Genomic DNA, 20,481 nt, shown 5'->3' on the forward strand with positions numbered 1-20,481 from the left:
GAGCAAAATGAAGCCCTGGGAAACGTTCCAATGAGTTTGCCAGGGTTTTCAACTCAAGGACGCATCATCTGGTGCTGGGAATTCCCATGAGGAGCAAACCCTCCCTGGGAGAAGCTACTCGATTCAACAGCTTTTGCTGAGTTAATCATAAAAATATTTTGTTGTACTCAACAGTCAGGTCTCAATATTCAGTTCCACCTTATAGGTGAAGACATTGAGATGGGAAAGTTGCATGGGCTGCCCAGGGTCCCAGAGCTAGTAGCTGGAAGATGAGGAGTCAAATCCAAGATCATGTGACTTTAGTATCCAGATGTGCCCAGTGCGGAGGGAGCCTGGTGCGGCCTGTAGATTACAAGGCTCATGGTCTGCATGACCACGAATTCTCAATGAAGGTGTTCCAGGTGCCCAAGTGGAGAAGCACACCAGAAGTCATGAGGCTGACCAGGAGACCCAGGGAGGGGTCTGCAGAGAAAGGAACACCCTGGCTGAGACGTGGAGGATAAGCAGGATCTGGATAAGATGCAAAGTGGCCAAGAGCATGACAAGTGGATGGACCAGTGTGAGCAAAAGCCGGGAGGTGAAAAAATGCAAGGCCAAGTTCTGGCTGCAGAGCGGGCTTGGGTCACTGGAAGGGTGACAGAAGGAAGTGGGGTCTGAACGGCAGGGGATTCAAAGGGGTGCACGGACTTCCGTCTGCAGGCAAGAGGGAGCCAGTGAGGGTCCATGAGCAAGGGAGTAGCATCGTCTGATCAGTGACAGACCTACAAGCGGCCAGACAGCATCCGCCCAGTCATCTGAAAACAAAGCGAGAGCGAACAGGCTCCTTGCAACCTGGCACCTCGGGCCACATGCTGGGAAATGCCTCGTAAAGTGTCATTTCCCTAAGGCAGCCTTCTCATCACAAACCTGCTCTTCCAACACAAGGGCAAGGGTTCAAGTCTACAGATCTCTTCTGGACAACTGGCTGAAGGTGTGAACATCTGACGAGCTGTGGAGAGCAGCCTCCAGCCCCCCACCAGTGTCTGTGCCTGAAGCCTGTCCTCGTAGCTGGGCCCTCAGCCAGCGACGCACCCAGCCACGCACTGTGGCCAAGGCTGTTCGGCGGGTAACAGGTGTCCCGCCTCCTCTACTGTCCCCACCCCGGGCTCATCTGTGACCTACAAATGCCCTGGGTGGGTGTCAAGTTCACCACGGATCTCGACCTTTGGATGCCAGAGGGGGCTCCTGTGGGTTGGGGAGAATGTGAGCAAAAGTTCCTACATGGGAGGCCACCTGCTGTGTGCCAGGCGCCAGACAGACACCGTGCATCCATGACCCATAGACATCAAGGCAGGAATGACTACGCCACTTTACAGATGGGGAAACTGAGGCTCAGTAGGGCCAACCATCCTGCTCAGGTCAGAGAGCTGCTGAGGCACATGCCTGTCTGGCTCCAGCCCCCATGCCAGGCTGCAAAAATGGTCAGCAAACTGAGGAAGTGAGTCAGAAAGGCAGAAAAAGGGGAGTTCCTTTTTTTGAGTCAGAACAGGATTTCCCATCACACACCGGGCTGCCTGCAGAGGCAGATGAGCTGGGGGGACGAACCCCGGTGGCTGAGACCGACCAGGCGCCCAGCACAGCGAGCGTGGCTGACATGGGGACAAGCCCGAGACGGGCTTGAGGTCACCACTGATGAGGCCTGGTGACGCCTTCCCAGGGGGCCTCCTGGGTGTGTGGCTCAAAACGAACCAGGCCGGAGGGGGACACCAATCCCAGCTGCAGGGGCCCCGGGCCTAGGGTTGGTTCCAGAAGCTGGAGGCTGAGAAAAACCCAGCTCTTCCTTTTTGCTCTTTGCAACTTCTCATTCCACCCAGACAGGCCAGGGAAAGATGAAGGGGATGCTCTCAAAGGACCCCGAGCAAGAAGGCAGAGGCTTGGGTGGGGCTCACTTCATCCTCTAAGCAAGAACCACATGGGGCCTGGTTTCCCTCGTTCCAAAGGTGGGGAGAGGCCCGGTGCCTTTAATGGCAAATCTTGCTTCAACGCCTACTCTGCGTGGTGGTCGGTGGGTGTGAAGATCACAGAGGGGAAGAGAACTGACCGCGTCCTGCCCCTCGGGGTGGCCTGACAGCCCAGTCTCCCTTTTCTGGAAGATGGGCATGGCGATCAGCGTTCCCACGGCCTCCCTCCCAGCCCGATCTCCAAAGCACGGCCTTTCTCAACCGGAGACCTTCTATAATCCACCAGTTCACGTGTCCTGTGGGAAGCACTCACTGAATCCACCTTTCAGAACATCTCTATGGATCAGGGATTTTCATCTGTCCCCCGTGGCCCTGTGGGAGGGCCCCTGGATGGGCCACAAGGGCTCCTCGAGCCTGGAATCTTCTGCTGCATTTTGGGTCCCTTGGTCCTCCTGGTGAGGTCTGCAGGTGTCACGAGGCCCCCTGACTCGGGGAAGACTAACACCGAGCCTGTAACACGCCACCCATGGTGTTAACCATCAACAGTTATAAGTGACCCCGAATAAATGACCCACGGGTGGAACCATCCTCGACCGTTTCTGTGTTGCTGGACACTTCACGTGGCGTTTTTGTCGTCGTTGTTCTCAGTGTGACTAGAGAATTTGCAAATTTATCGCTTAATTGAACAAGTGAGCAAGCCCAGACCCCTCTGGCCACAAAGCAGAGCCCCCGATCAACTCTTGCTGGTTCCACCCACATGGTATTTTTCTGACCAGGACACATCATTTTCTTGGCCCTGCACATTCTTTCTTCAGCATCGGCGGCCAACCCTCTTTTCTACAAAGAAACAGAGTTTGTGGTCACAGGGCCCTAGCTGCCTGGCTGGGGACAAGGAAGACCATAGAATAGCCAAATCTGGGTGATGTGGGGAGGCTGGGCTGAGCAGGGCAGGGGAGTAGAGGGCAGGGTTCATCCTGGTGAGTCAGTGCCCTGGAGCCCCTCACAGCTGGTCACAAAGGCCCGCCTCTTCTGGAAACTTCCTAAAAGCTGCTAAGCCTCCAGAGCTAGCCTGCTTAGCAGATTGAGACCTAAATCAAGTTAACTCCTCTGACTTTACTTTCTATCTGTAAAATGGGAGTAATAGGGGCAACCTGGGTGGCTCAGTCGGTTAAGCTCCTGACTCTTGATTTCAGCTCAGGTCATGGTCTCAGGGTCATGAGATTGAGCTCGGCGATGCACCCTGCACTCAGCACGGACTCTGCTAACCCTGTACCCCTCTCTTCCTCCCCCTGCTTGTCTCTCTCTCTCAAATAAATCAATAAAAATTTTTTAAAAATTTTATTTATTTATTCATGAGAGGCAGAGAGAGAGAGAGAGAGAGAGAGGCAGAGACACAGGCAGAGGGAGAAGCAGGCTCCAAGCAGGGAGCCCAACATGGGACTGGATCCCAAGTCTCCAGGATCATACCCTGGGCTGAAGATGGCACTAAACCGCTGAGCCCCCCAGGCTGCCCCCAATAAAATCTTTAAAATGGGGGTCATAATAATACGATCTTCCTATCACTGACCTGAGAAGAAAGGCAGTTCTATTGGTAAAGTGCTTAGAACAGCGCAGGGAAGCAGCAGGTGTTACGTAAGTGCTCTAAATAAATAATAAATTTACAAAGGAGGGAAAAACACAAAACAAAAGCAAAGATGTGAAATAACTGTCCAGGAAAAAGGCAACGATCAGGAAAAGTTTGTGAGATCATTTCATGGAATATTCTGGGCCATTTACGATGAAAAAAATGTGACAGCTGACACGTTGGCATGAGGTTGCAGCTAACAAAAAAAAAAAAAGACTCCATGCATTCTAGACCAGGGGTCGGCAAACTTTTTTCTGGAAAGGATCAGGAGTATCCCAGGTTTTGCAGGCCAGATGGTGCCTGTCACAACTACTCAGATCTGTTGTGGTGTGAAAAACAGTCAGGGGCAATATGCAAACCACGAGCATGGCTCAGTTCCAGCAGCTTTGTTTATAAAAACAAGTGGCATTTGGCCAGTGGGCTGTGTCGCTTGCCAACTCCTGCTGGTAAATTTTGCAAAAGCTGTGTCAAAAAAAAAAAAGAGAAAGATAAAAAGGGATACGGAAAAAGACAAGAGGTTCTCTTAGAGCAGTGGAATCATAGGTACATTGTTGAAATTCCAATTTCTTTACTGCTTAAAAAAAATATATTATTTATTTAAAGTAACATATTGTAACAACATAATAAGAAATTTTGCTGTTCTGTTAGATTTTCCAAATAAGTTCAGATAAATATTAAGCCCAGCAGTCACATTAGGCTGCACAGAAAAGATACAGACTTTGAAGTAAAGCCAGTATCGGACTGAATCAGGCTGTTTCCAGCTGTTAGCGTGTGACCTTGGGCAAGTTTATTGACCTCTCTGTTCCTCAGTTTCCTTGTTTGAAAAGTGAGGATGACAAGGGTACCAACAAGCACACAACAGCCTGACACTGAGCGTGGGGCACAGCAGGGCTTGCCTCTCAGACCCACCGGGACCCCCACATGGGCCAGATCCTGCTGACCCCGGGCCTGTGGCATCACCAAGAACAAGGCAGATGAGAAAGCCCGGCATTCTTTCAAGGAAAGACAAAATGCTCTCCCATGGTCTTCAGGTTTCATTTAGAAAACAGAATAATGGGGATCCCTGGGTGGCCCAGCCATTTAGCGCCTGGCTTCAGTCCAGGGTGTGATCCTGGGGTCCCAGGATCGAGTCCCACATCAGGCTCCCTGCAGGGAGCCTGCTTCTCCCTCTGCCTGTGTCTCTGCCTCTCTCTCTTTCTCTCTCTCTCATTAACAAATAAATACAATCTTAAAAAAAAAAAAGAAAGAAAAAGAAAACAGAATAACTTGAATTGTTCATTCCAGATGGGAGTTCTCGGAGGGAGGGAGCCCTGGAGGCTGTCCTCAGTGAACCCTGGGGAGACCCACAGCCCTGCAGAGCCAAAGCCATGTCCGGTCCCTGAGTGTCAGGCATCAGGGTGCTTCCACTCCTGTGCCAGAAGCCTGCCAGGCTTGCAGGAGGCAGAGGGACCAGACTCCTCTCTCCTTGGCAGAAAGGGGCATTTAAGGGCTCACAGTCAAGGCCTTTTTGACTAAACCCTCCAGAGCTCCATAACCCCCAGCTGAGAAAATCCTCAAGGCTTAACAGCACAGCTGAGGTCCTTCTCCACATACCTCTGCAGCCTTACCTCCCACTACTTCCCACTTCCTTTCCCTGCAGCAGGAGCTCCCTGGGGCTTCTCCCTCGATGCTCTTCTTTCCCTGGCTACGCATACCGAACCCATCGCTGCCTCCAGGAAGCCTTCCAGGAGTTTTCAGGGGCAGAGGGCTGGGAACTTCCATTGGTAAACACCTACCGGTGTCAGGCACTGTATTTGGTGCTTATGCACACCAGCTCGGTGGGGTCTCCCCGCCACCGTTGAATAGGAATGACTGCTTTTTTATAAAGAAATCAAGATTCAGAGGGGTTACATAACCTGCCCAAGGTCACAGAGCAAGCAATCCCGCTGTCTTCCTCTCTCCTCTTGGCAGAGCCCAAGAGGTTTTACGTTGTCCCCATTCTGCTGAGGCTGCAAGGTGAAACCCACTGGGCTATCCAGAAGAGCCCACCCCTGTTTCCCTAACCCCTGCCTGATATCTGCAAGCCTCACAGCACCCTGGAGACATTCCCCCGGGGGAACCTTCACCTCCCTGGAGTCCAAGGTCAACTGTTAACAGGCTGTACAGATTATAATTAGCACATGCCTGTTCCTGCCAGGACTTCAAGACGCCAGGTTGAAGATGTGTCTTTGGGAGGCCAAGGGCCCCTGCTTGTGAACTGGCTTCTGTTCCTCTCTTACCTCTCAGCATGAGGGTGCCACCCACAGAGGTGAGTGACATCCTCGTGGACTCTGAGGTGCCACCCGAATTACCCGGACCTCAGCACCAGGGGCTTCCCACACCAGGCAGCAGGTGGAAGCCATCCCCTGGGGTGCAGGCGAGCGGTGTGTTTCCCAATCTCAGGGTGCTGTGGCCCTGCACCCCTCCTGGAGGGGGACCTGTGTCTGGGCTTGAGCTCCCCATCAGTCCCAGGGGATACTCCACTGTCACATGCAACCCACGGAAGGTGATGAAGCTGTCAGCCACCCTCGTGATCCCCCTTGGCCCTCTCCCCGGCAGCGCCCTGCCTGGGGCTGGAGCGAGTCCAACCCCTTTCCTAGTGGACAAGCCTGGGCTCCTGGGCTCTTGCCACCAGAGCCTTCACAAGCCCGGGTCCCTTCTCGCCGTTGCCCTGGCAAGGCCATCACCCAGCGCGGGCGGAGAAGGGCGGCCAGCACGTGAGCCTGGTACTTTGTTCTCTCTCGGGAAGGCCAGACACACCCTCAGCTCCCACGCGAGGCACAGGACACCATCTGACTTTCCAAACTGTGTTTCCCGCCACCCCCCTCACACAATGCTGGCTTTCACAGATTCCCTTGAAGGGGCCGATGGCCTGCATGCCACCAACCCCGAGCTGACCACACTGAACAGCAGGGCTGCCTCCACCCCCAGGGGAAGGTGCCTTCTTGCTGCCTCCGTGGGAAGGCGCCGCGTGGGCCAGGCCTGAGCCAACACCCACCCCCCACCTCCCCACACCGAGCAGTGGCCTCTGTCCCCAGCCTGTTGGCAATCGACAGGGGCTCTGTGACTTCCCTCCTCCTTTGCATTTTCTTCTGAACCTACGTGACCTTCTAATATGGTCTGTGCAGTTACTACCTGCTTGTTGAATCTAGAGGATCCTAGAGCCTTCTAGAAAGGAAGTTCCATCAGAGCAGAAGACCTGCCACTGCTCCCATCCCACTTCCCGGCACAGTGCCTGGCACACAGTAGGTCCTCAGCAAGGAGTGAATGACTCTCTGCTCTGCGTGTTCAGTGCCATTCATTCCTTCAAGAAACCTTTACAGGACTTACAGGTGCCAAGTGCAGCAGAGGACACACTACGGCAGGGGGGACCTCCCCTTGAGGGACTCACAGTGTATGGGGAGAAAGATGCAGAAATACAGGAGCCCAGGTAGGGAGCTGGGTAGGGTTTAGCTCAGAGGGACATGGTGTGGGTGGCAGACAGGGCTTGTGGTGAGAAGGCAAGGGATGTGTCACAGAGGAAGTGGCCAAGGGACGGGGAACAGCACACGCAGGGTGGCAAAGCATGAATGAGCACTGAGTCCCGTGTCACAGTGTGGTGGAGACCCTCAGCCCTCTGCCATTCACCCTCCAGCATTTACAAAACGCTCCGTGCCCGGGACCCACAGAGGACCCACACGGCTGGTTTCTCCCATCCTGCACCCACAGCCCAGGGGACAGCAGAGCCAGGGATTCCCCGCATGCATGGGCTCTGAGCAGATATAGGGCTCAGGGGAGGGCAGACGCCTCTTTCACTGCCCCGCTGTGACCCAGACTGCCCCAGGCCACAGTCAGGGTTGCCTGACTGGCTGACCCAGGGGGAACAAGCATCCTGGTTTGCCCAGGACTTTCCCTGTCTTTGCCCTGAAAGTCGTGTATCCCAGAAAATCCCTCAATCTAGGGCAAAGTGCATCCACCTTTCTTTCTCTCCCAAGGCCACCCCCTCCGACTCCTGACATCGCTGTCCCCACCCCAACCTCTCAGCCATTCACAGATGGGGGGCTGGGTTCCCAGCAGCCCACGTCCAGGTCCAGGCCAGGCCCTTCGTCCTCAGGTAACCACAAGGGAGAGGGAGATGCTCCAGGTTACAGACGGGCCAGCTGATTGGCGAGTCTAACGTCAGTGCATCCTCACTTCTCTGATGAAACCTTCAGACAAGTGCAAGGGGTGCAGGAGACCTCAGCTCGGCCCGCCTTCGCCAGCTCGGAGCCTGACCCACTGCACCCATCTCTTCTCTGCTTCCCTTGTCTGGGCTTTATCTCCAGAGGCCTCCACAGTCCAAGGCCAGGCTTCCTCCCCAGCCCTCTTTTGTGCATTCAGAGCAAGGCCCACTGCAGGTGCCTGACAAACACGTGCTCAGGCTACAGGCCACTAATTATGACATTTCCATCCCCACTTTACAGAAGGGAAAGCCAAGGCCTAACACCAATTAGGAACTCACTGCCAGTATTTGTTTCCTAAGACCCTGATGATTCCATTCTTCACATGCAGCTACCCTGAATCCAGTCTTCTAGAATCTTCTAGAGCCTTCCCCACAAACCCTGCAGAGACTCAGGCACCACAGATGTTCTCACTCATGGGGATCCAGGTAAACTTAAAAGACTTCCCCAGATGCCTGCTTCCAGGCTGGGACTTCTATACCAGGGCTCCCTGTAGAGTGACAAAGTTCTCCTTAAGATATTTACAAAAACCCTCAGCCTAGAGCCCCCATAAGCTGCTGGAAGTCTGGGAGGTTCCCCCAAATGATGCTCCTCCCCCAAAGAATTTAAGGCAGAATATAGGGATCCCTGGGTGGCGCAGCGGTTTGGCGCCTGCCTTTGGCCCAGGGCGTGATCCTGGAGTCCCGGGATCGAATCCCACGTCGGGCTCCCAGTGCATGGAGCCTGCTTCTCCCTCTGCCTATGTCTCTGCCTCTCTCTCTCTGTGTGTGTGACTATCATAAATAAATAAAAATTTAAAAAAAAAAAGGCAGAGTATAGAGGAGTTACAAGAGCCTGGCTGTAAAGGGAAAGATGCTGACTACATTAACCCCTTAGCAAGTATATAGCTGAATCAGATTTTTTTTTTTCTTAAAGATTTTATTTACTTATTTGAGACAGAGAGAGAAGCAGACTCTCTGCTGAGTGGGCAGCCCGATATAGGGCTGAATCCCAGAACCCTGGGATCATGACCTGAGCTGAAGGCAGATGCTTAACCGACAGAGCCACCCAGGCACCCCAGCTAAATTAGATTTAATCCCCACTCTGGTGCCCTGCAAGGGCATTGCATGGAAAGAGCTGGGTCCTTCAAGTTACACAGCCCTCTAGATCTACTATGTATTATCAGCTGTGACCTTGGACAAACTCTGTAACTTCTCTGGGCCTCCTTCTCTGTAAAGTGCTGCTGTGCCGAGCTGCTGGCTGCAGGGAGAAGGTACTCCCATCCACCTGCGCTCCTGAAGGAGGAGGGAGGCCATAGCTGGCCTTCCTGGAGAGGGTGCCTGGTACGTGATCAAATGCATTGATCATTTCACTGATGTGGCGGGCCCCACTATTCTTGCCTCTCCAGATGGATGAAGGGAGGCTCAGAGAGGCTGAGCCACCTGCCTAAGGTTACACAGCCAGCAGAGGACAAATGTTCTCCCTCCAGTTGCCTCTCCTCCTCGCCACTAGACTTAAGGTTTAGCTGAGTGCCGGACCTAAGTCATGGCTTAGCTCCTACTAACCAGTAGGCTTAAAAGATCGAGACCTGTTTCCGAACTAGTTTTCAGAACTGAAATGATTAGAACAGTGACTTAGCTCAAATCTGCAAGACCCGCGCAGCCTTGCAGAGGGGGCTTCTAGAACAGGTGCCTGCAAACCGTGACCTATTGCCGGTTTCAGTATACAGCTTTCCGGCTAAGAACGATGTTTCTGTTTTTAAATGGTTGGGAAAAAAAAGAAAATTGAAAGAGCAATATTTTATGATAGGTAAAAATGACCTGAAATTCTAATTCCAGTGTGCCTAAGCGAAGTTTTATAGGCACACAGCCACGGCAGCGTTAGCTACAACAGAAGAACTGAATAATGACAAGAGTCTGCGTGGCCCACAAGGCAAAGAGAGTTAGGATCTGTGCCTTCACAGAAAAGGTTTGCCGATGCTACTTATCCGCTCAAGAGAAATACTTCACCCACCCCCACCTATCAGCAGAGCATTCCTGAGACGTCTGGAAATCTAGAAGACTCCATACCATTCCTTTCAGCAACAAGTATGCAATCCACGATATCCGGAATGGGCTGACCAGTTAAAAGACAACAAGAACTTCATGCAATCCTAAAAGAAAGGCACTCAGGCCAGTTTGCCAGTGGTAACAGGTGGCTGCCACCAGACACAAGCAGAAAACACGGGCTGGGGCCGGGCTAGGTTGGTTCACCTGAAGTTGGGTTGCTACATCCCTCCTGGATAGTTTAAGCAGTAGGGTGCAGGGGTGAGAGCCCTTCTCCATCTGCGAAGTCAGGGCCTGGGGCCAGCATTGCTGGGGCAGTGGATTGCTCACTTTGCTCCATGACCTGGTTCACCTGTGTGCCAATGGGGGTGCCAGGGCCCTGTGCAGTCACATCTTGGTAACTCTGCCTTCACCAGGTTTATGCAGCAATGTCTCCGGAGGGGTGGGGGTGGGGGGGAAGCCCCAAGTGCTGCACAAGAGGATTCCCGAGATGCCACTATGATGCAGGAGAGGTAGAGACCCACTGCAATGGAGAGAACCAGCCGGCCTCTTTGGTGGGGGGGTCACTGCGTAAAGCGAGATGGAGAGACCTTATGCGCAATCAACCCTGAATCTGCTAACCAGGGCTCCCCTGGGTCCAGGTGGCTGGTGTGAACAGTCTGGGCTACCTGTCCATTTTGTCAGGCCGTCCACAGTGAGCAACCCTCAGATCCATCAGGATGTGGGGTCCAGAGGGGCCCTTTGAGGTCACCCAGTTACAGCTTTTACATTCTTCGGCCACCTGTGCATCACACCTATGATTTTGGCCACAGCTAGGGATGCCCGCTCTCATTATTTTTTTTCTCATTGTTTTTTTTTTTTTTAATTCTACCCATTTAAAGTTAAATTTCTTTCAAAAGGAGAATTTTTTATCTTGACATCAAATAGAAACCCAGAATGAGGATCAGTTACCATATACAGAACATCACAAGGGATAAATACAGTGCACATCAACACCATTTCTTTAACTCCATCTGAAGCTGTTGCTGGCTTGTGCCTGAGGCCTGTTCGTAGTTAGGGATGGGCAAGCATTAGTGCCAGACTGGCACCACCCAAAATCCAGTGGTTCTCAACCAGCCCCTCGCAGCAAGATCACCCAGGGAGCCTTTAAAAAACAGAGATAAGTAGCTCTGGGTCCAGAGATTTGTACCTTGGCCTACTGTGAAGCCCAGGTGATTAGAAAAACATTGCATAATCAGAAGGATAAAAGGAAAAAATCAAAGAGAATTGAGAGAGGAAGATGAGAAGGGAATTATTGTCACTCTGCTCTGAGCACATGCCACCACATTCATCCTCTCTGTGACCCGTCCAAACTCAGTCCAAGCTCAGACCTGGTTTACACTCCCTGTACTGTACTGAGGACCTCGAGGCTCGGCGCTGGGATGAGACTAGAGGGCCTAGTGGGGTGACTTTTTCCTATAGTCAGTTCTATAAAAGAAAGACATCACACTGGCCATTAGGGATGGTGGGGACCCTAGGAGGGAAATGAGTGATCAAGGTACATATGTGGCCTGCACCTGGTATGCCCCAAGAAGAGTCTTCCAACGTGGGGCAGGCTCTGCCCAGCACACCCTTGGGACCAGCCAGAGCAAGGGCCTCCGCCAAGGACACCTGAGCCAAGGGCTGACTCACCAGCAGCTGTGCGGATCCAACCACCGTGAGTGCCGGGCCAGAGGCAGGCGGAAGTGGCCAGCTCCCTCGCACGTGACCCACACTGCCACCAAAGTCACTTCCCCATCTAGTGAGCACCCCAGGAAACAGGGAGTGCTCAGAGAAGCTGGAAATGGAAGAGCCAGAGCCGCTGGGACCAAGCACTCCCTGGGAGCTGGGAACTAATTCCTCCTCTACAAGGTCCAAGCAGGAGGTCTGTCTTTGGGCACAGACGACAGTGACATTTTGGTCTGTGGGCTAAACTGGCAATATTAATGACCCCTTACTCCAAGTGGGGGGTTTCAGTTTGCAACACATGCCCAGACATACTCAGCATGGCGAAGAGTATAGCGTGTGTCCCCAGACCTCACAAAGAAGGGAGCTGAGGTCCCAAATGACCTTGCCCTCCAACAAAATAAAAGGGTCCCTGCTGGTGCACCTGCAGCCCCGGGGGCTTCTCTCTCTCTGAGCCGTGCACCCCCCCCACCCCGCTCCAGGATTGGACATTCTGTTTTAAGGGCCCACCTTACCCACCACATTGCTTCCAACCACAGGGCACAGATGTGCCTCTGGAGCCCTCCTCCCCCGTCCAGCTCAGTTGACATCAGCATGTTGAAGGAAGGCGGTTCCCAAGGCACATGGCTTCCAGAGCAGAGGGGCTACATCCCAGCCACAAACCTGTGCCTCTCTGGGTCCCAAACCAAAGTGGCTCCAGCAAGGAGCTGCATGACCAACCCCACTGCTACCTATGGGGGCCGGATGTATGTGGGGATGTACGGGCCCACCCTCTCACCTCGCCAAAGGAGCACATCAACAAGCAAAGCCTGCTGGGAGCATCTGCTCCCCGCCCCCCAGCCCCATCAGGTGGTTTTACCCAGAAGGAAGTGGGGACAAGAGATGCCACCAATGAAACTTTTATAAATCTATTTTCTAAAATTATTTCTGAGCCAAGTTGAATTTGAAATCAGCAGGAAAATTACATAAGCCAGACTCCACTGCCACCCAGTCCCTAATAAAGGAATTTAACAAAAAAATAAAATAAATAAAAATAAAGGAATTTAACCTGGCACCTCCACATGGCTCATGTCCAACCTACAACCGCCGGCTTGTGATCACCAAGTTCTCAACAGCGAGTGAGCAAGCCACAGGCGGAGTTCCCTGGGACCAAGGGAGAAAGGGTGTGGTCGTGGTGGTCAGGGTGGGGTGCTCCAGGGTGGGCCCCCACTCTGGAAAACCTGTGGCATTCCTGAACCCACATGATACTGGCCACACAGAAAGGATTTCCTCTGAGGAATGGCCTGTCGGCGTGCGAGCCACTGCGGGTTGCGGAGAAAGAACTAGATGCTCCGGGAGGAGGCCCCAAGTTCTAGATGTGACTCACCACGTCCTGCCCAAGGCACTCCCAGCAGGGAACATGGAAAGGCCAGTGAAGGCTGGGGGTTACCTGCATGAGCCGTGGGGTCTGATAATCGGACCTAAATTCTAACTCCGCTGCAAAGTAGCTGAGGGCAGGTCCTTTAACGTCTCTGTAAAATGGGACCCTCAGAGCCTGCCTCTCGGGCTGCTGGGAGGATAGAGAGGGGGAAAAGGCAGAGAGCACTCAGAGCTACGTGGCCACTCTGAAGTGTTGGGCAGATGCCAGCCATCAGGACCAAGCGTGCAAGGGCCCTCAGGCTGGCAGCCAGCGCCCCTTGTCAGTTTGTATTTCCATTCATTCCTTCTTCCATTTCATAAATAGGGATTGAGCAGCTACTCCTATGCCTAGGCCCTGGGGACAGAAAAAAAAATCCTTGCCCTCATGGAGTTGATGTGCTAGCAGAGGAGATGGACGATAAGCCCAAGAGCAAATATGAAAGATGATTTCAGGTAGTGATAAGTGCAAGTGCAAGAGATACTCAGAGAAGGAATGGACGTCAGACGTGAGTTCCAGAGGGGCCAAGAGATGTCAGATCCCAGATAGGCTCCAGGTCCAGCACCGGCCCCGGAGAGCCCAGGAAAATGGACAGCTCTCCAAGTGGCCAATCTCCAAACAGGGCCACAAAAGGGAGGTGTGGACCCTGGAGCCCACCATTCTCTTAAGTGCTCTGGAAATCACTAGGATCTGCCCCGTCCACTTCATTTGGGGGTGCTCATTAGGGTGGCATCAGCCCGCCTACAGTCTGAAAGATCTGATTAAAGAAAAAAAAGATCTGATTTTAAAGTGTAAAGTCTCTTAATTAAATCATAATAACGAGCCAAGGAAAAACCCCTATATCTCTGCCCTCAAGGAGGTCACAATCCTCGGGGAATGAACACGGGAGCTGAAATTTAAATACCAAATGGAAAGTGCACTGGGAACAGGTGAACAAATCACCAGCCCCACTGGGTGGCCTGAAGGCTTCCAGGAGGAGGAGGAGGTATCTAGCAGGTATTGATGGGGAGGACCCGGAGGGGGCAGGGTGGGGGCAGAGGTCACAGGGGAGTGCAAGTCAGGAGGTGGGAAAGTCTAGGATGGGTTTTCAGCCTTGGGGGACTAGGAGGTAGCCCAGATGGTAGAAAGCCTGAAATGCCAGCCGGGCAGCCTGGAGCCTGGGACTTAGTCCTCAGAGCAAGGGGTGCCACTGGCAGGGATAGGTGGCAGATTGTGATATGACTTCGAGTCCCCCGACACCCAATGGGGGGGAGCGCGATCCTTGGATGAGAGGACAGCCAGACTTCAAGGCCCCTTCGAGCTCTCCTAACTTCAGCCTCCCATTCTGAAGGGCAGGAAGGGCCCTTCGAAGAACTGGCCCAAGTGAAGGTCAACGTGCCTGGGGTCCGGCCGGTGTCACCCATCATCACAGTAGGGCCAGCGCTTTGAAACAAGGGAAAAGGCAACCGCAGTGAGTCAGCCTGCTGTATTATTTCAGCAAATGTCACTTGGGAGGGGCTCGGCCCTTTTCAGACCTCAAATAAAACTCTTGGTTTAATTAGAGTCCAGCCAGTGAGCCCAGGAGCCCACCTATTCTGTGCAGGCCTCGGTGATGAGCCGGAGGGCCTAAGCCCAAAGACAAGCCTCCCCGTTTACGTCGCACGACCAGCCCACGTTGGGTTGCAGCAAGAATGCAGACAAAAAGATGTTCAGGGGAGCTGGGAAGGGTGTCCAGGGGCCAGAAGACACCATCTCAGATCCCGGATCGGCCCCAAGGCACCAGAGGGACTTGGCCAGTCACTTCCACTCGCAGAGACTGTTTCCCCATGGGTAATGTTAGAGGCTCGGGGGAGATGAACCCAAGGCTCTGGCTGGCTGTGGCAGTCTCTCATTCTCCACTGCAGCTGTCACTTCTAAACACACACAATCTCCGCAGGCACATACAGGGAGGGCTTGTTCCCCAGCCTCTGAAAGCTGCCTGACTTGCGTAGTTCCGTCTCACATCAGCCCTGCCTGTGGGCAGGCACCACCAGCCCTGCCAGGCCCATGATGAATGGGGTCACAGTGCTGCAACTGGCCCCAGGACACAGAGCAGGGGAGGGGGGTACGGTCCCAGGTCTCTACTGCGCAGGTGGGCACATGTGCTGACACAACAGCTGCCTCTACACCCGCTGCACATCAGGAGAACCACCACCTAACATGTCAGTCCTGGGGCCCCTGGCGTCCTGAGCCCCACTGGTCATGACAGATCGCTCTGCACCAGGAAGGCCCGAAGAAGACTTTAGATTTGTGCAGAAGGAAGGTAGCCCGGAACGGAAGTGAGCGTTCAAAGCACAGGGCCAAAAATGGGATGGATTCCCCAAATCCCAGCACACTGCTGCCCTGCTCGATCAGAAGGAGGAAGGCGTGGCAGTGAGAGCCATCAGCCTCCAGAGCCTTCTGTGATCTGACGGTTGGCGGACACCACCCAACCAGGCTCGCCGAGGGCATGTCCCCACGACCTGCCAGCTAGGCTGGGCCACCGGGGATTGCAGCTTCTGGGGAGTGAAGGATGCGTTCGTGACACAGCACACGCGAAAAAGTTTCTCGTCTTTTCAGTTCTTCCTCTGGCGGGACTCGCGCTCCATCACTTACCTGCCCCGGGATTTAGGGCAAGGCATTCAACCTCTCTGAACCTGTTTCCCCAACTGAAAAAAATGCAGGGAACCATACCTATGGCAGTAGGTTGTTCTGATAACTGATGAATATATCAAGTGTGCAGGAAGGATGTGAGTGGCTGTCCTAAGAGAGTTTTCTAGCAAAAGGAAAGTGTGGGCACTGCTTAGGGATGTCCTTTGATGATGCTTGTGTTTGTGTTAAGTTCTAGAAGTGTGGGGTCACGGCACATCGTAGCTTTCTTCTGACTCTTCAGAATTAAAATGATCACACTAGTTTAATCTCAGATATGACACCTGTTTCCCTGTCTGTCCCGAGTAAGAGGCCATGGCCCTTGTCACAGTGGTGGCCTGGGTGTGGCAGGTGGTGTCCGATGAGAGTCACACAGGTGTGGCAGCCCAGAGCGAGCTGTCCTTCCTGCCCATGTGCCTAATGTTGACCTTGGCCGGGGCACTTCCATTAGCTGTAAAACCAGCAGGTTGGTCCAGGTGACCCGAGGTTCCTCCCAGCTCAAACATTTCAGGATTTTCTGATTCATCAGCATAAATCATTACCCTGAGACTTTAGAAACTCCTGTTGATAATCTGAGATTGCCGTATTCACACCGTCTTCCAGCTGTGTGACTTCAGAAGAGGGAGTCATTTCTCCAGAATTAGAAGTCAGGTGTCTGTCACACAATAGGATTTGTGTTTTATTTTTGAGATCCAGCCGGATTAATATTTGAATCCATGGGAAGAGTGTGATTTCCTAAGAGGGCTTTGTGAAATGTTTCACACTACTTCTAATTTTATTTGCGTGTAAGATTTGATAGAGACAATTTGATAGACATACAATTTGTATGTATATATGGAAACAAATACACATTTGTAAATGATGAAGCATAAAAAAATATTTTTAAATAGCACCCACGAGCGTGCCACTCGACAGAAGAAACAGCATAATGGATGCCACCAAGGGTTGGAGCTGGCTCCTTCCTGACCCTGTGCCCTCTTCTCCATCAAAGATAACCACCCTGACTTGGGGTCACTATTCCCCTGCCTTTTATAAAACCTACTTAAATCTATGGAACAGGATCTACATAGAGAAGTGTACATAAAACACACATGTCCTGACAAATAGTTACAAGGCGAAGTCCTTTGTCACAGATCCATGCCCCCCGCCCCAGTCTCCTCTTACCACCCCCCTCAGTGGTCATCTTTGACTCATTAAAGGTGATCACTTCTCACATTTTGCCATTGCTTTACTTCTCGTGTACTCATCGCTAAACAACTCGTAGTTAGTGTTTGTGTTTTGAGCTTCGTAATTAGCGCCTCTCTGCCCGGCCTTTCAAAGCCTTTCGGAGATGCTGGGATTCCCTGCCCAGCCAGAGGCTGCAGCCTAGAAATCCAGGCAAGAGGTGCAGGCCGCAGTACATTGTTACAGTTACATTAGGAGGATTACTAATAATAAAACCAGGGTGACTCCTCCTATGATGTGTTCCCACCCTGCAGGGCATTCTGCTGAGCCTTGCCCCCAATTGTCTCATTTATCCCCACAGCAACCCCACACGGAGGCATTGGGGCCTCTTATCTCTATTTTAGAGATGACAAAACTGAGGTTTTAGCTGCTGGGACTGTCATCCCCCACCCCCACCCCTTTTTACCTGCTCATTAGCTGCTCAGCCCCCAGAACGCCCTCCCCACATCCAGAGGCAATGATTCCCTGGGGGTGGAGAGGGTCAGCTGACAATTCCAAAACCTCCATCTCCTCTTCCCAGGGTCCTCTCTTGGTGACCTTGTTGAGCTACTTATTCAACATTACAGAGAGAAAAAGTTCAAAATCCACTCTTTCCCAGCAAATACCAATGTCTTATTGGTGACCAAAATCTTGCCTCGTCAATACTGTTCTCCTAATGATCACGATGCTGCTATTGTCTGAGACACGCTTGCGGGGTGTAAGCAAGAGCACCAAGTCAAGAGCCCAGAGTTCAACTCCTGGCCTCTGAATCTGTCTCATCTGTAAATGGGCCAGCAGTGGTGGCCTTGGCTGCTGTCAGGGCCATAGGAGAGACAGGAAATGCTTTCTAAGAGCCCACAGACACATGGGGTCCCATGGCAGGCCCCTCTCAAATCTCTCTGCCTGGGTCAAAGACCAGCTTTCAGGAGTACACAGCCACGTGCCACTGGACAGACATGGGGATTCAAGGTGGAGAGAAAAGGGCAGAGCTGAGGTGGGCAGGGCATACTCAGGTGTCCCTGCCAGGCTCCATCATCATAAACTGTGACAGCCGCTTGTATATGCTGTGTCTGGCCCCATACAAAACGCTGTTCATGGAGCACCCCATTGAATGCTCACAACCCCCCAGATGGGGACACTACCCCTGTCTCCTGGAGAAGAAAATCCAAGCTCAGAAAGGTGAAGTGACTTTTCCATGGCCAAGGCTGGACTGGACCCAGGTGGTCTAACATGCTCACCCCCATTCTTAACAGCTGGGCAACACGGAAGGCCCCGTCGCCTTCTTGGCTCTCGGGGGGCCCCCGGGTGTTTAGGGGGTTGTGTTGGACCTGTCCAGTCTTACCTCCCCAGAGCGGAAGTCACCCTGCAGCCAAGCCAGGATCCCCCAGCTGTCCGGGCCCCAGGTTTTGGCATCACAAGGCGCAGCGGCCACCCAGGCAAGGACAGGTTCACGGCAGCTACAGAACATGCAAAGCAGCTGTCCTAGAGGGTTGTTCCCATGGAGACAGGAGCTCAGCCTCACCCTGAAGGGTGCCTGCAGGGGGCCAGCCTGGACCCTGAAGCAGAAACCAGAGCCTGGATTCTCTCCCCTCCCCTCAGTGCCCTCGGCAAATCCTCAGGCCTCCTCGGGACCCCCAGCAAGACAGGAGTTCCAGAAATAAGCCTTCCCGGCCCACTCCCCCCTCCAGCTGCCCTCAGAGGGGCCTCTCTAGCTGAAAACAGCGCCCCGGGGCCAGCAGGCTTGGCACAGCTGTGGCTGTCGGGCAGCCCAGCCTGGTCCCTGCCTGAGGAATGTGCAGACCCACACGTGTCAGGGAGCCCCGCTGGGGCACGGTTACAGGAAACAGAGCAAAACAACCCATTGGCATCAACTCTGCCCTCGCGCCTCCCAGCTCCTGACCCCTGGGGCGGGCGGGGGGGTGCGGGGGGGGGGGGGGAGGCTGCTGGCTGTGCAGGAGGCAGGGCCCGACCCTTTGAGAGAGCCAGCTTCTGTTCTCGTCCAGCTCCGGGCAAGTCCCTCCCCACCTCTGGGCCTGTTTTCTCTCTCCTTGGTGGATGAAGGAGGCTGTCCCGCCAAGCTCAGGAGGGCAGTGATTTTGTGACAGGCTCCCTTTCCCAGGAGGACGGTCCCTTTGCCCCACTGCCTCCTCCTGCCCTCACTCACCAGGGATGGGGCAGGCTTCCAGGGTATGTCAGGCTCCCCCACTGGCATCCCCGAGCTGTAGCAGGTCCCTCATTGGTGCCAGGGGGAAGTTGACCCTTCAGAGGTGAAAGAGACCAGGAACCTAGGAGAGGGTCCCAGGGCAGCCTTGGGCCAGAGCTCGGGGGCCAAGGTGACCAAATAACAACGCTCATCATCACCGGGCAGCAGCCTTATAGTTCTGAGGCAGAGGTCAGCGGCCCTGCGTGGGGCACACTCACTACTTCTGAGTTGACCATCGGGTTACACCCACGGGGTCTGCTGCCTGGAGTCAAGATCTGAAGGCCCTAAGGGGAGTGGGCAATCATTTGGGGCTCGCTGGTGGGCCCTGCAAGAGATCTTTGGCCCCCTACAGCCGCCTAGAGGGATGAGGCTCAGAGAGGCCGAGGGGTTTGCCCAAAGCTGCACAGCGGGAGGCTCCGGGCTGTCCCAGGCACTGCGGGGCCGGGCGTGGGGGGGGGGGGGGTGCCCGGCCCGGGAGGACCGTCCTGGGCCCCGGCCCGCGGTGACAGGTCGCCGGCCCCCAGCGGAGGCTGCAGGCGGAGCCAAGCCCGGAGGGGACACGCTGCCCGGGATTTAGGGGCTTTCTCTTGGGGGCCGGGCCTCCGGGCTCGGGGACCCGAAAGGTTCGAGGACTTCGCGGGCTGCAGGGAGCCGTTGGGTTTAAACTAGAAATACCCGCCCCCCCGCCCGCCCGCAGCTGTCAGCCACGGCCCCCGCCCCGCGCCGGGCGCGCCTCCCCGGGACCCCCGACTTTCGGCGACCCCGAGCCTCCCGGGCCCGGCCCTGCCCCTGCCCCGGCCCTGCCCCTGCCCCGGCCCTGCCCCGGCCCCGGCCCCGGCCCCGGCCCCGGCCCCGCGCCACTCACCGGCCCGGAGCGTGCAGGAGCTGGCGCCGCGGGCAGCTCGGCCCCGCTCCCTCCTCCCTGCGTCCCGGGCGGCTCCGGGGCGGGGCCGACACTCGCCCCCAGCCCCGCCCAGTCCCTCGGGGTCAGGGTCCCGCCCCGGAGCCCTGCCCCCGGGGCCGGAGGAGGACGCGCCCTGCTCCGCGCGCCCCCGAGGTCCCCGGCGCGCCCCTCCCGCCCCGCGGGGCGCCCATCGCAGACCCCTCCCGGGGAGGCCGGGGTGCCCTGGGGCTCCCCTCCTCCCCCGCGGCCCCGCGCCCCCCGGGAGCGCCCGGATCCCCGGACCCCTGCCCGCCTCCGCCTGGGGGTCTCATCCTTGGGGATGGCGCGGAGCTGCCTCCCCCCCGCGGGGAAAGCTGGGTCTGGAGCGAGTTTCTCTGGCGTCCGGACTTGGGGAGAAGGCTGGGGGGAGCCCGCCAGGCCTTGCCCCTGGAGAGCCAAGGTGGGGCCAAATGCAAGGGTGCTCCTCCCGGAGGCGCGAAATCCAAGAAGGAAGTGACACCTATCAGCTGGCCTGACAGTGGGGGCGCCCCATCCGGTCCCTCCCACCCCACAGTGCTGCAGCCGCCAGCCATCTCCGGCCTGGGCTCAGGTGGGAGCCCCCCCCTCCTCCCAGGATGCCA

The 20,481-nt window shown here is 54.8% G+C and overlaps 1 protein-coding gene across 6 annotated transcripts in view; it reads right to left on the reverse strand.

The window, feature by feature from the left end:
• SYNE3 (spectrin repeat containing nuclear envelope family member 3) overlaps nt 1–19,917 on the reverse strand; it is a 107,107-nt gene extending 87,190 nt beyond the window's left edge. For all 6 annotated transcript variants that reach the window (XM_035719878.2, XM_049113446.1, XM_035719875.2 and 3 more), the window contains exon 1: nt 19,823–19,917. The gene's annotated coding sequence lies outside the window, so the exon portion shown is untranslated. The remainder of the gene's footprint in view (nt 1–19,822) is intronic.
• Nucleotides 19,918–20,481: the final 564 nt, after the last annotated feature.

Source organism: Canis lupus, chromosome 8 (assembly GCF_003254725.2).
Source record: "Canis lupus dingo isolate Sandy chromosome 8, ASM325472v2, whole genome shotgun sequence".
NCBI classification, from domain to species: Eukaryota; Metazoa; Chordata; class Mammalia; order Carnivora; family Canidae; genus Canis; species Canis lupus.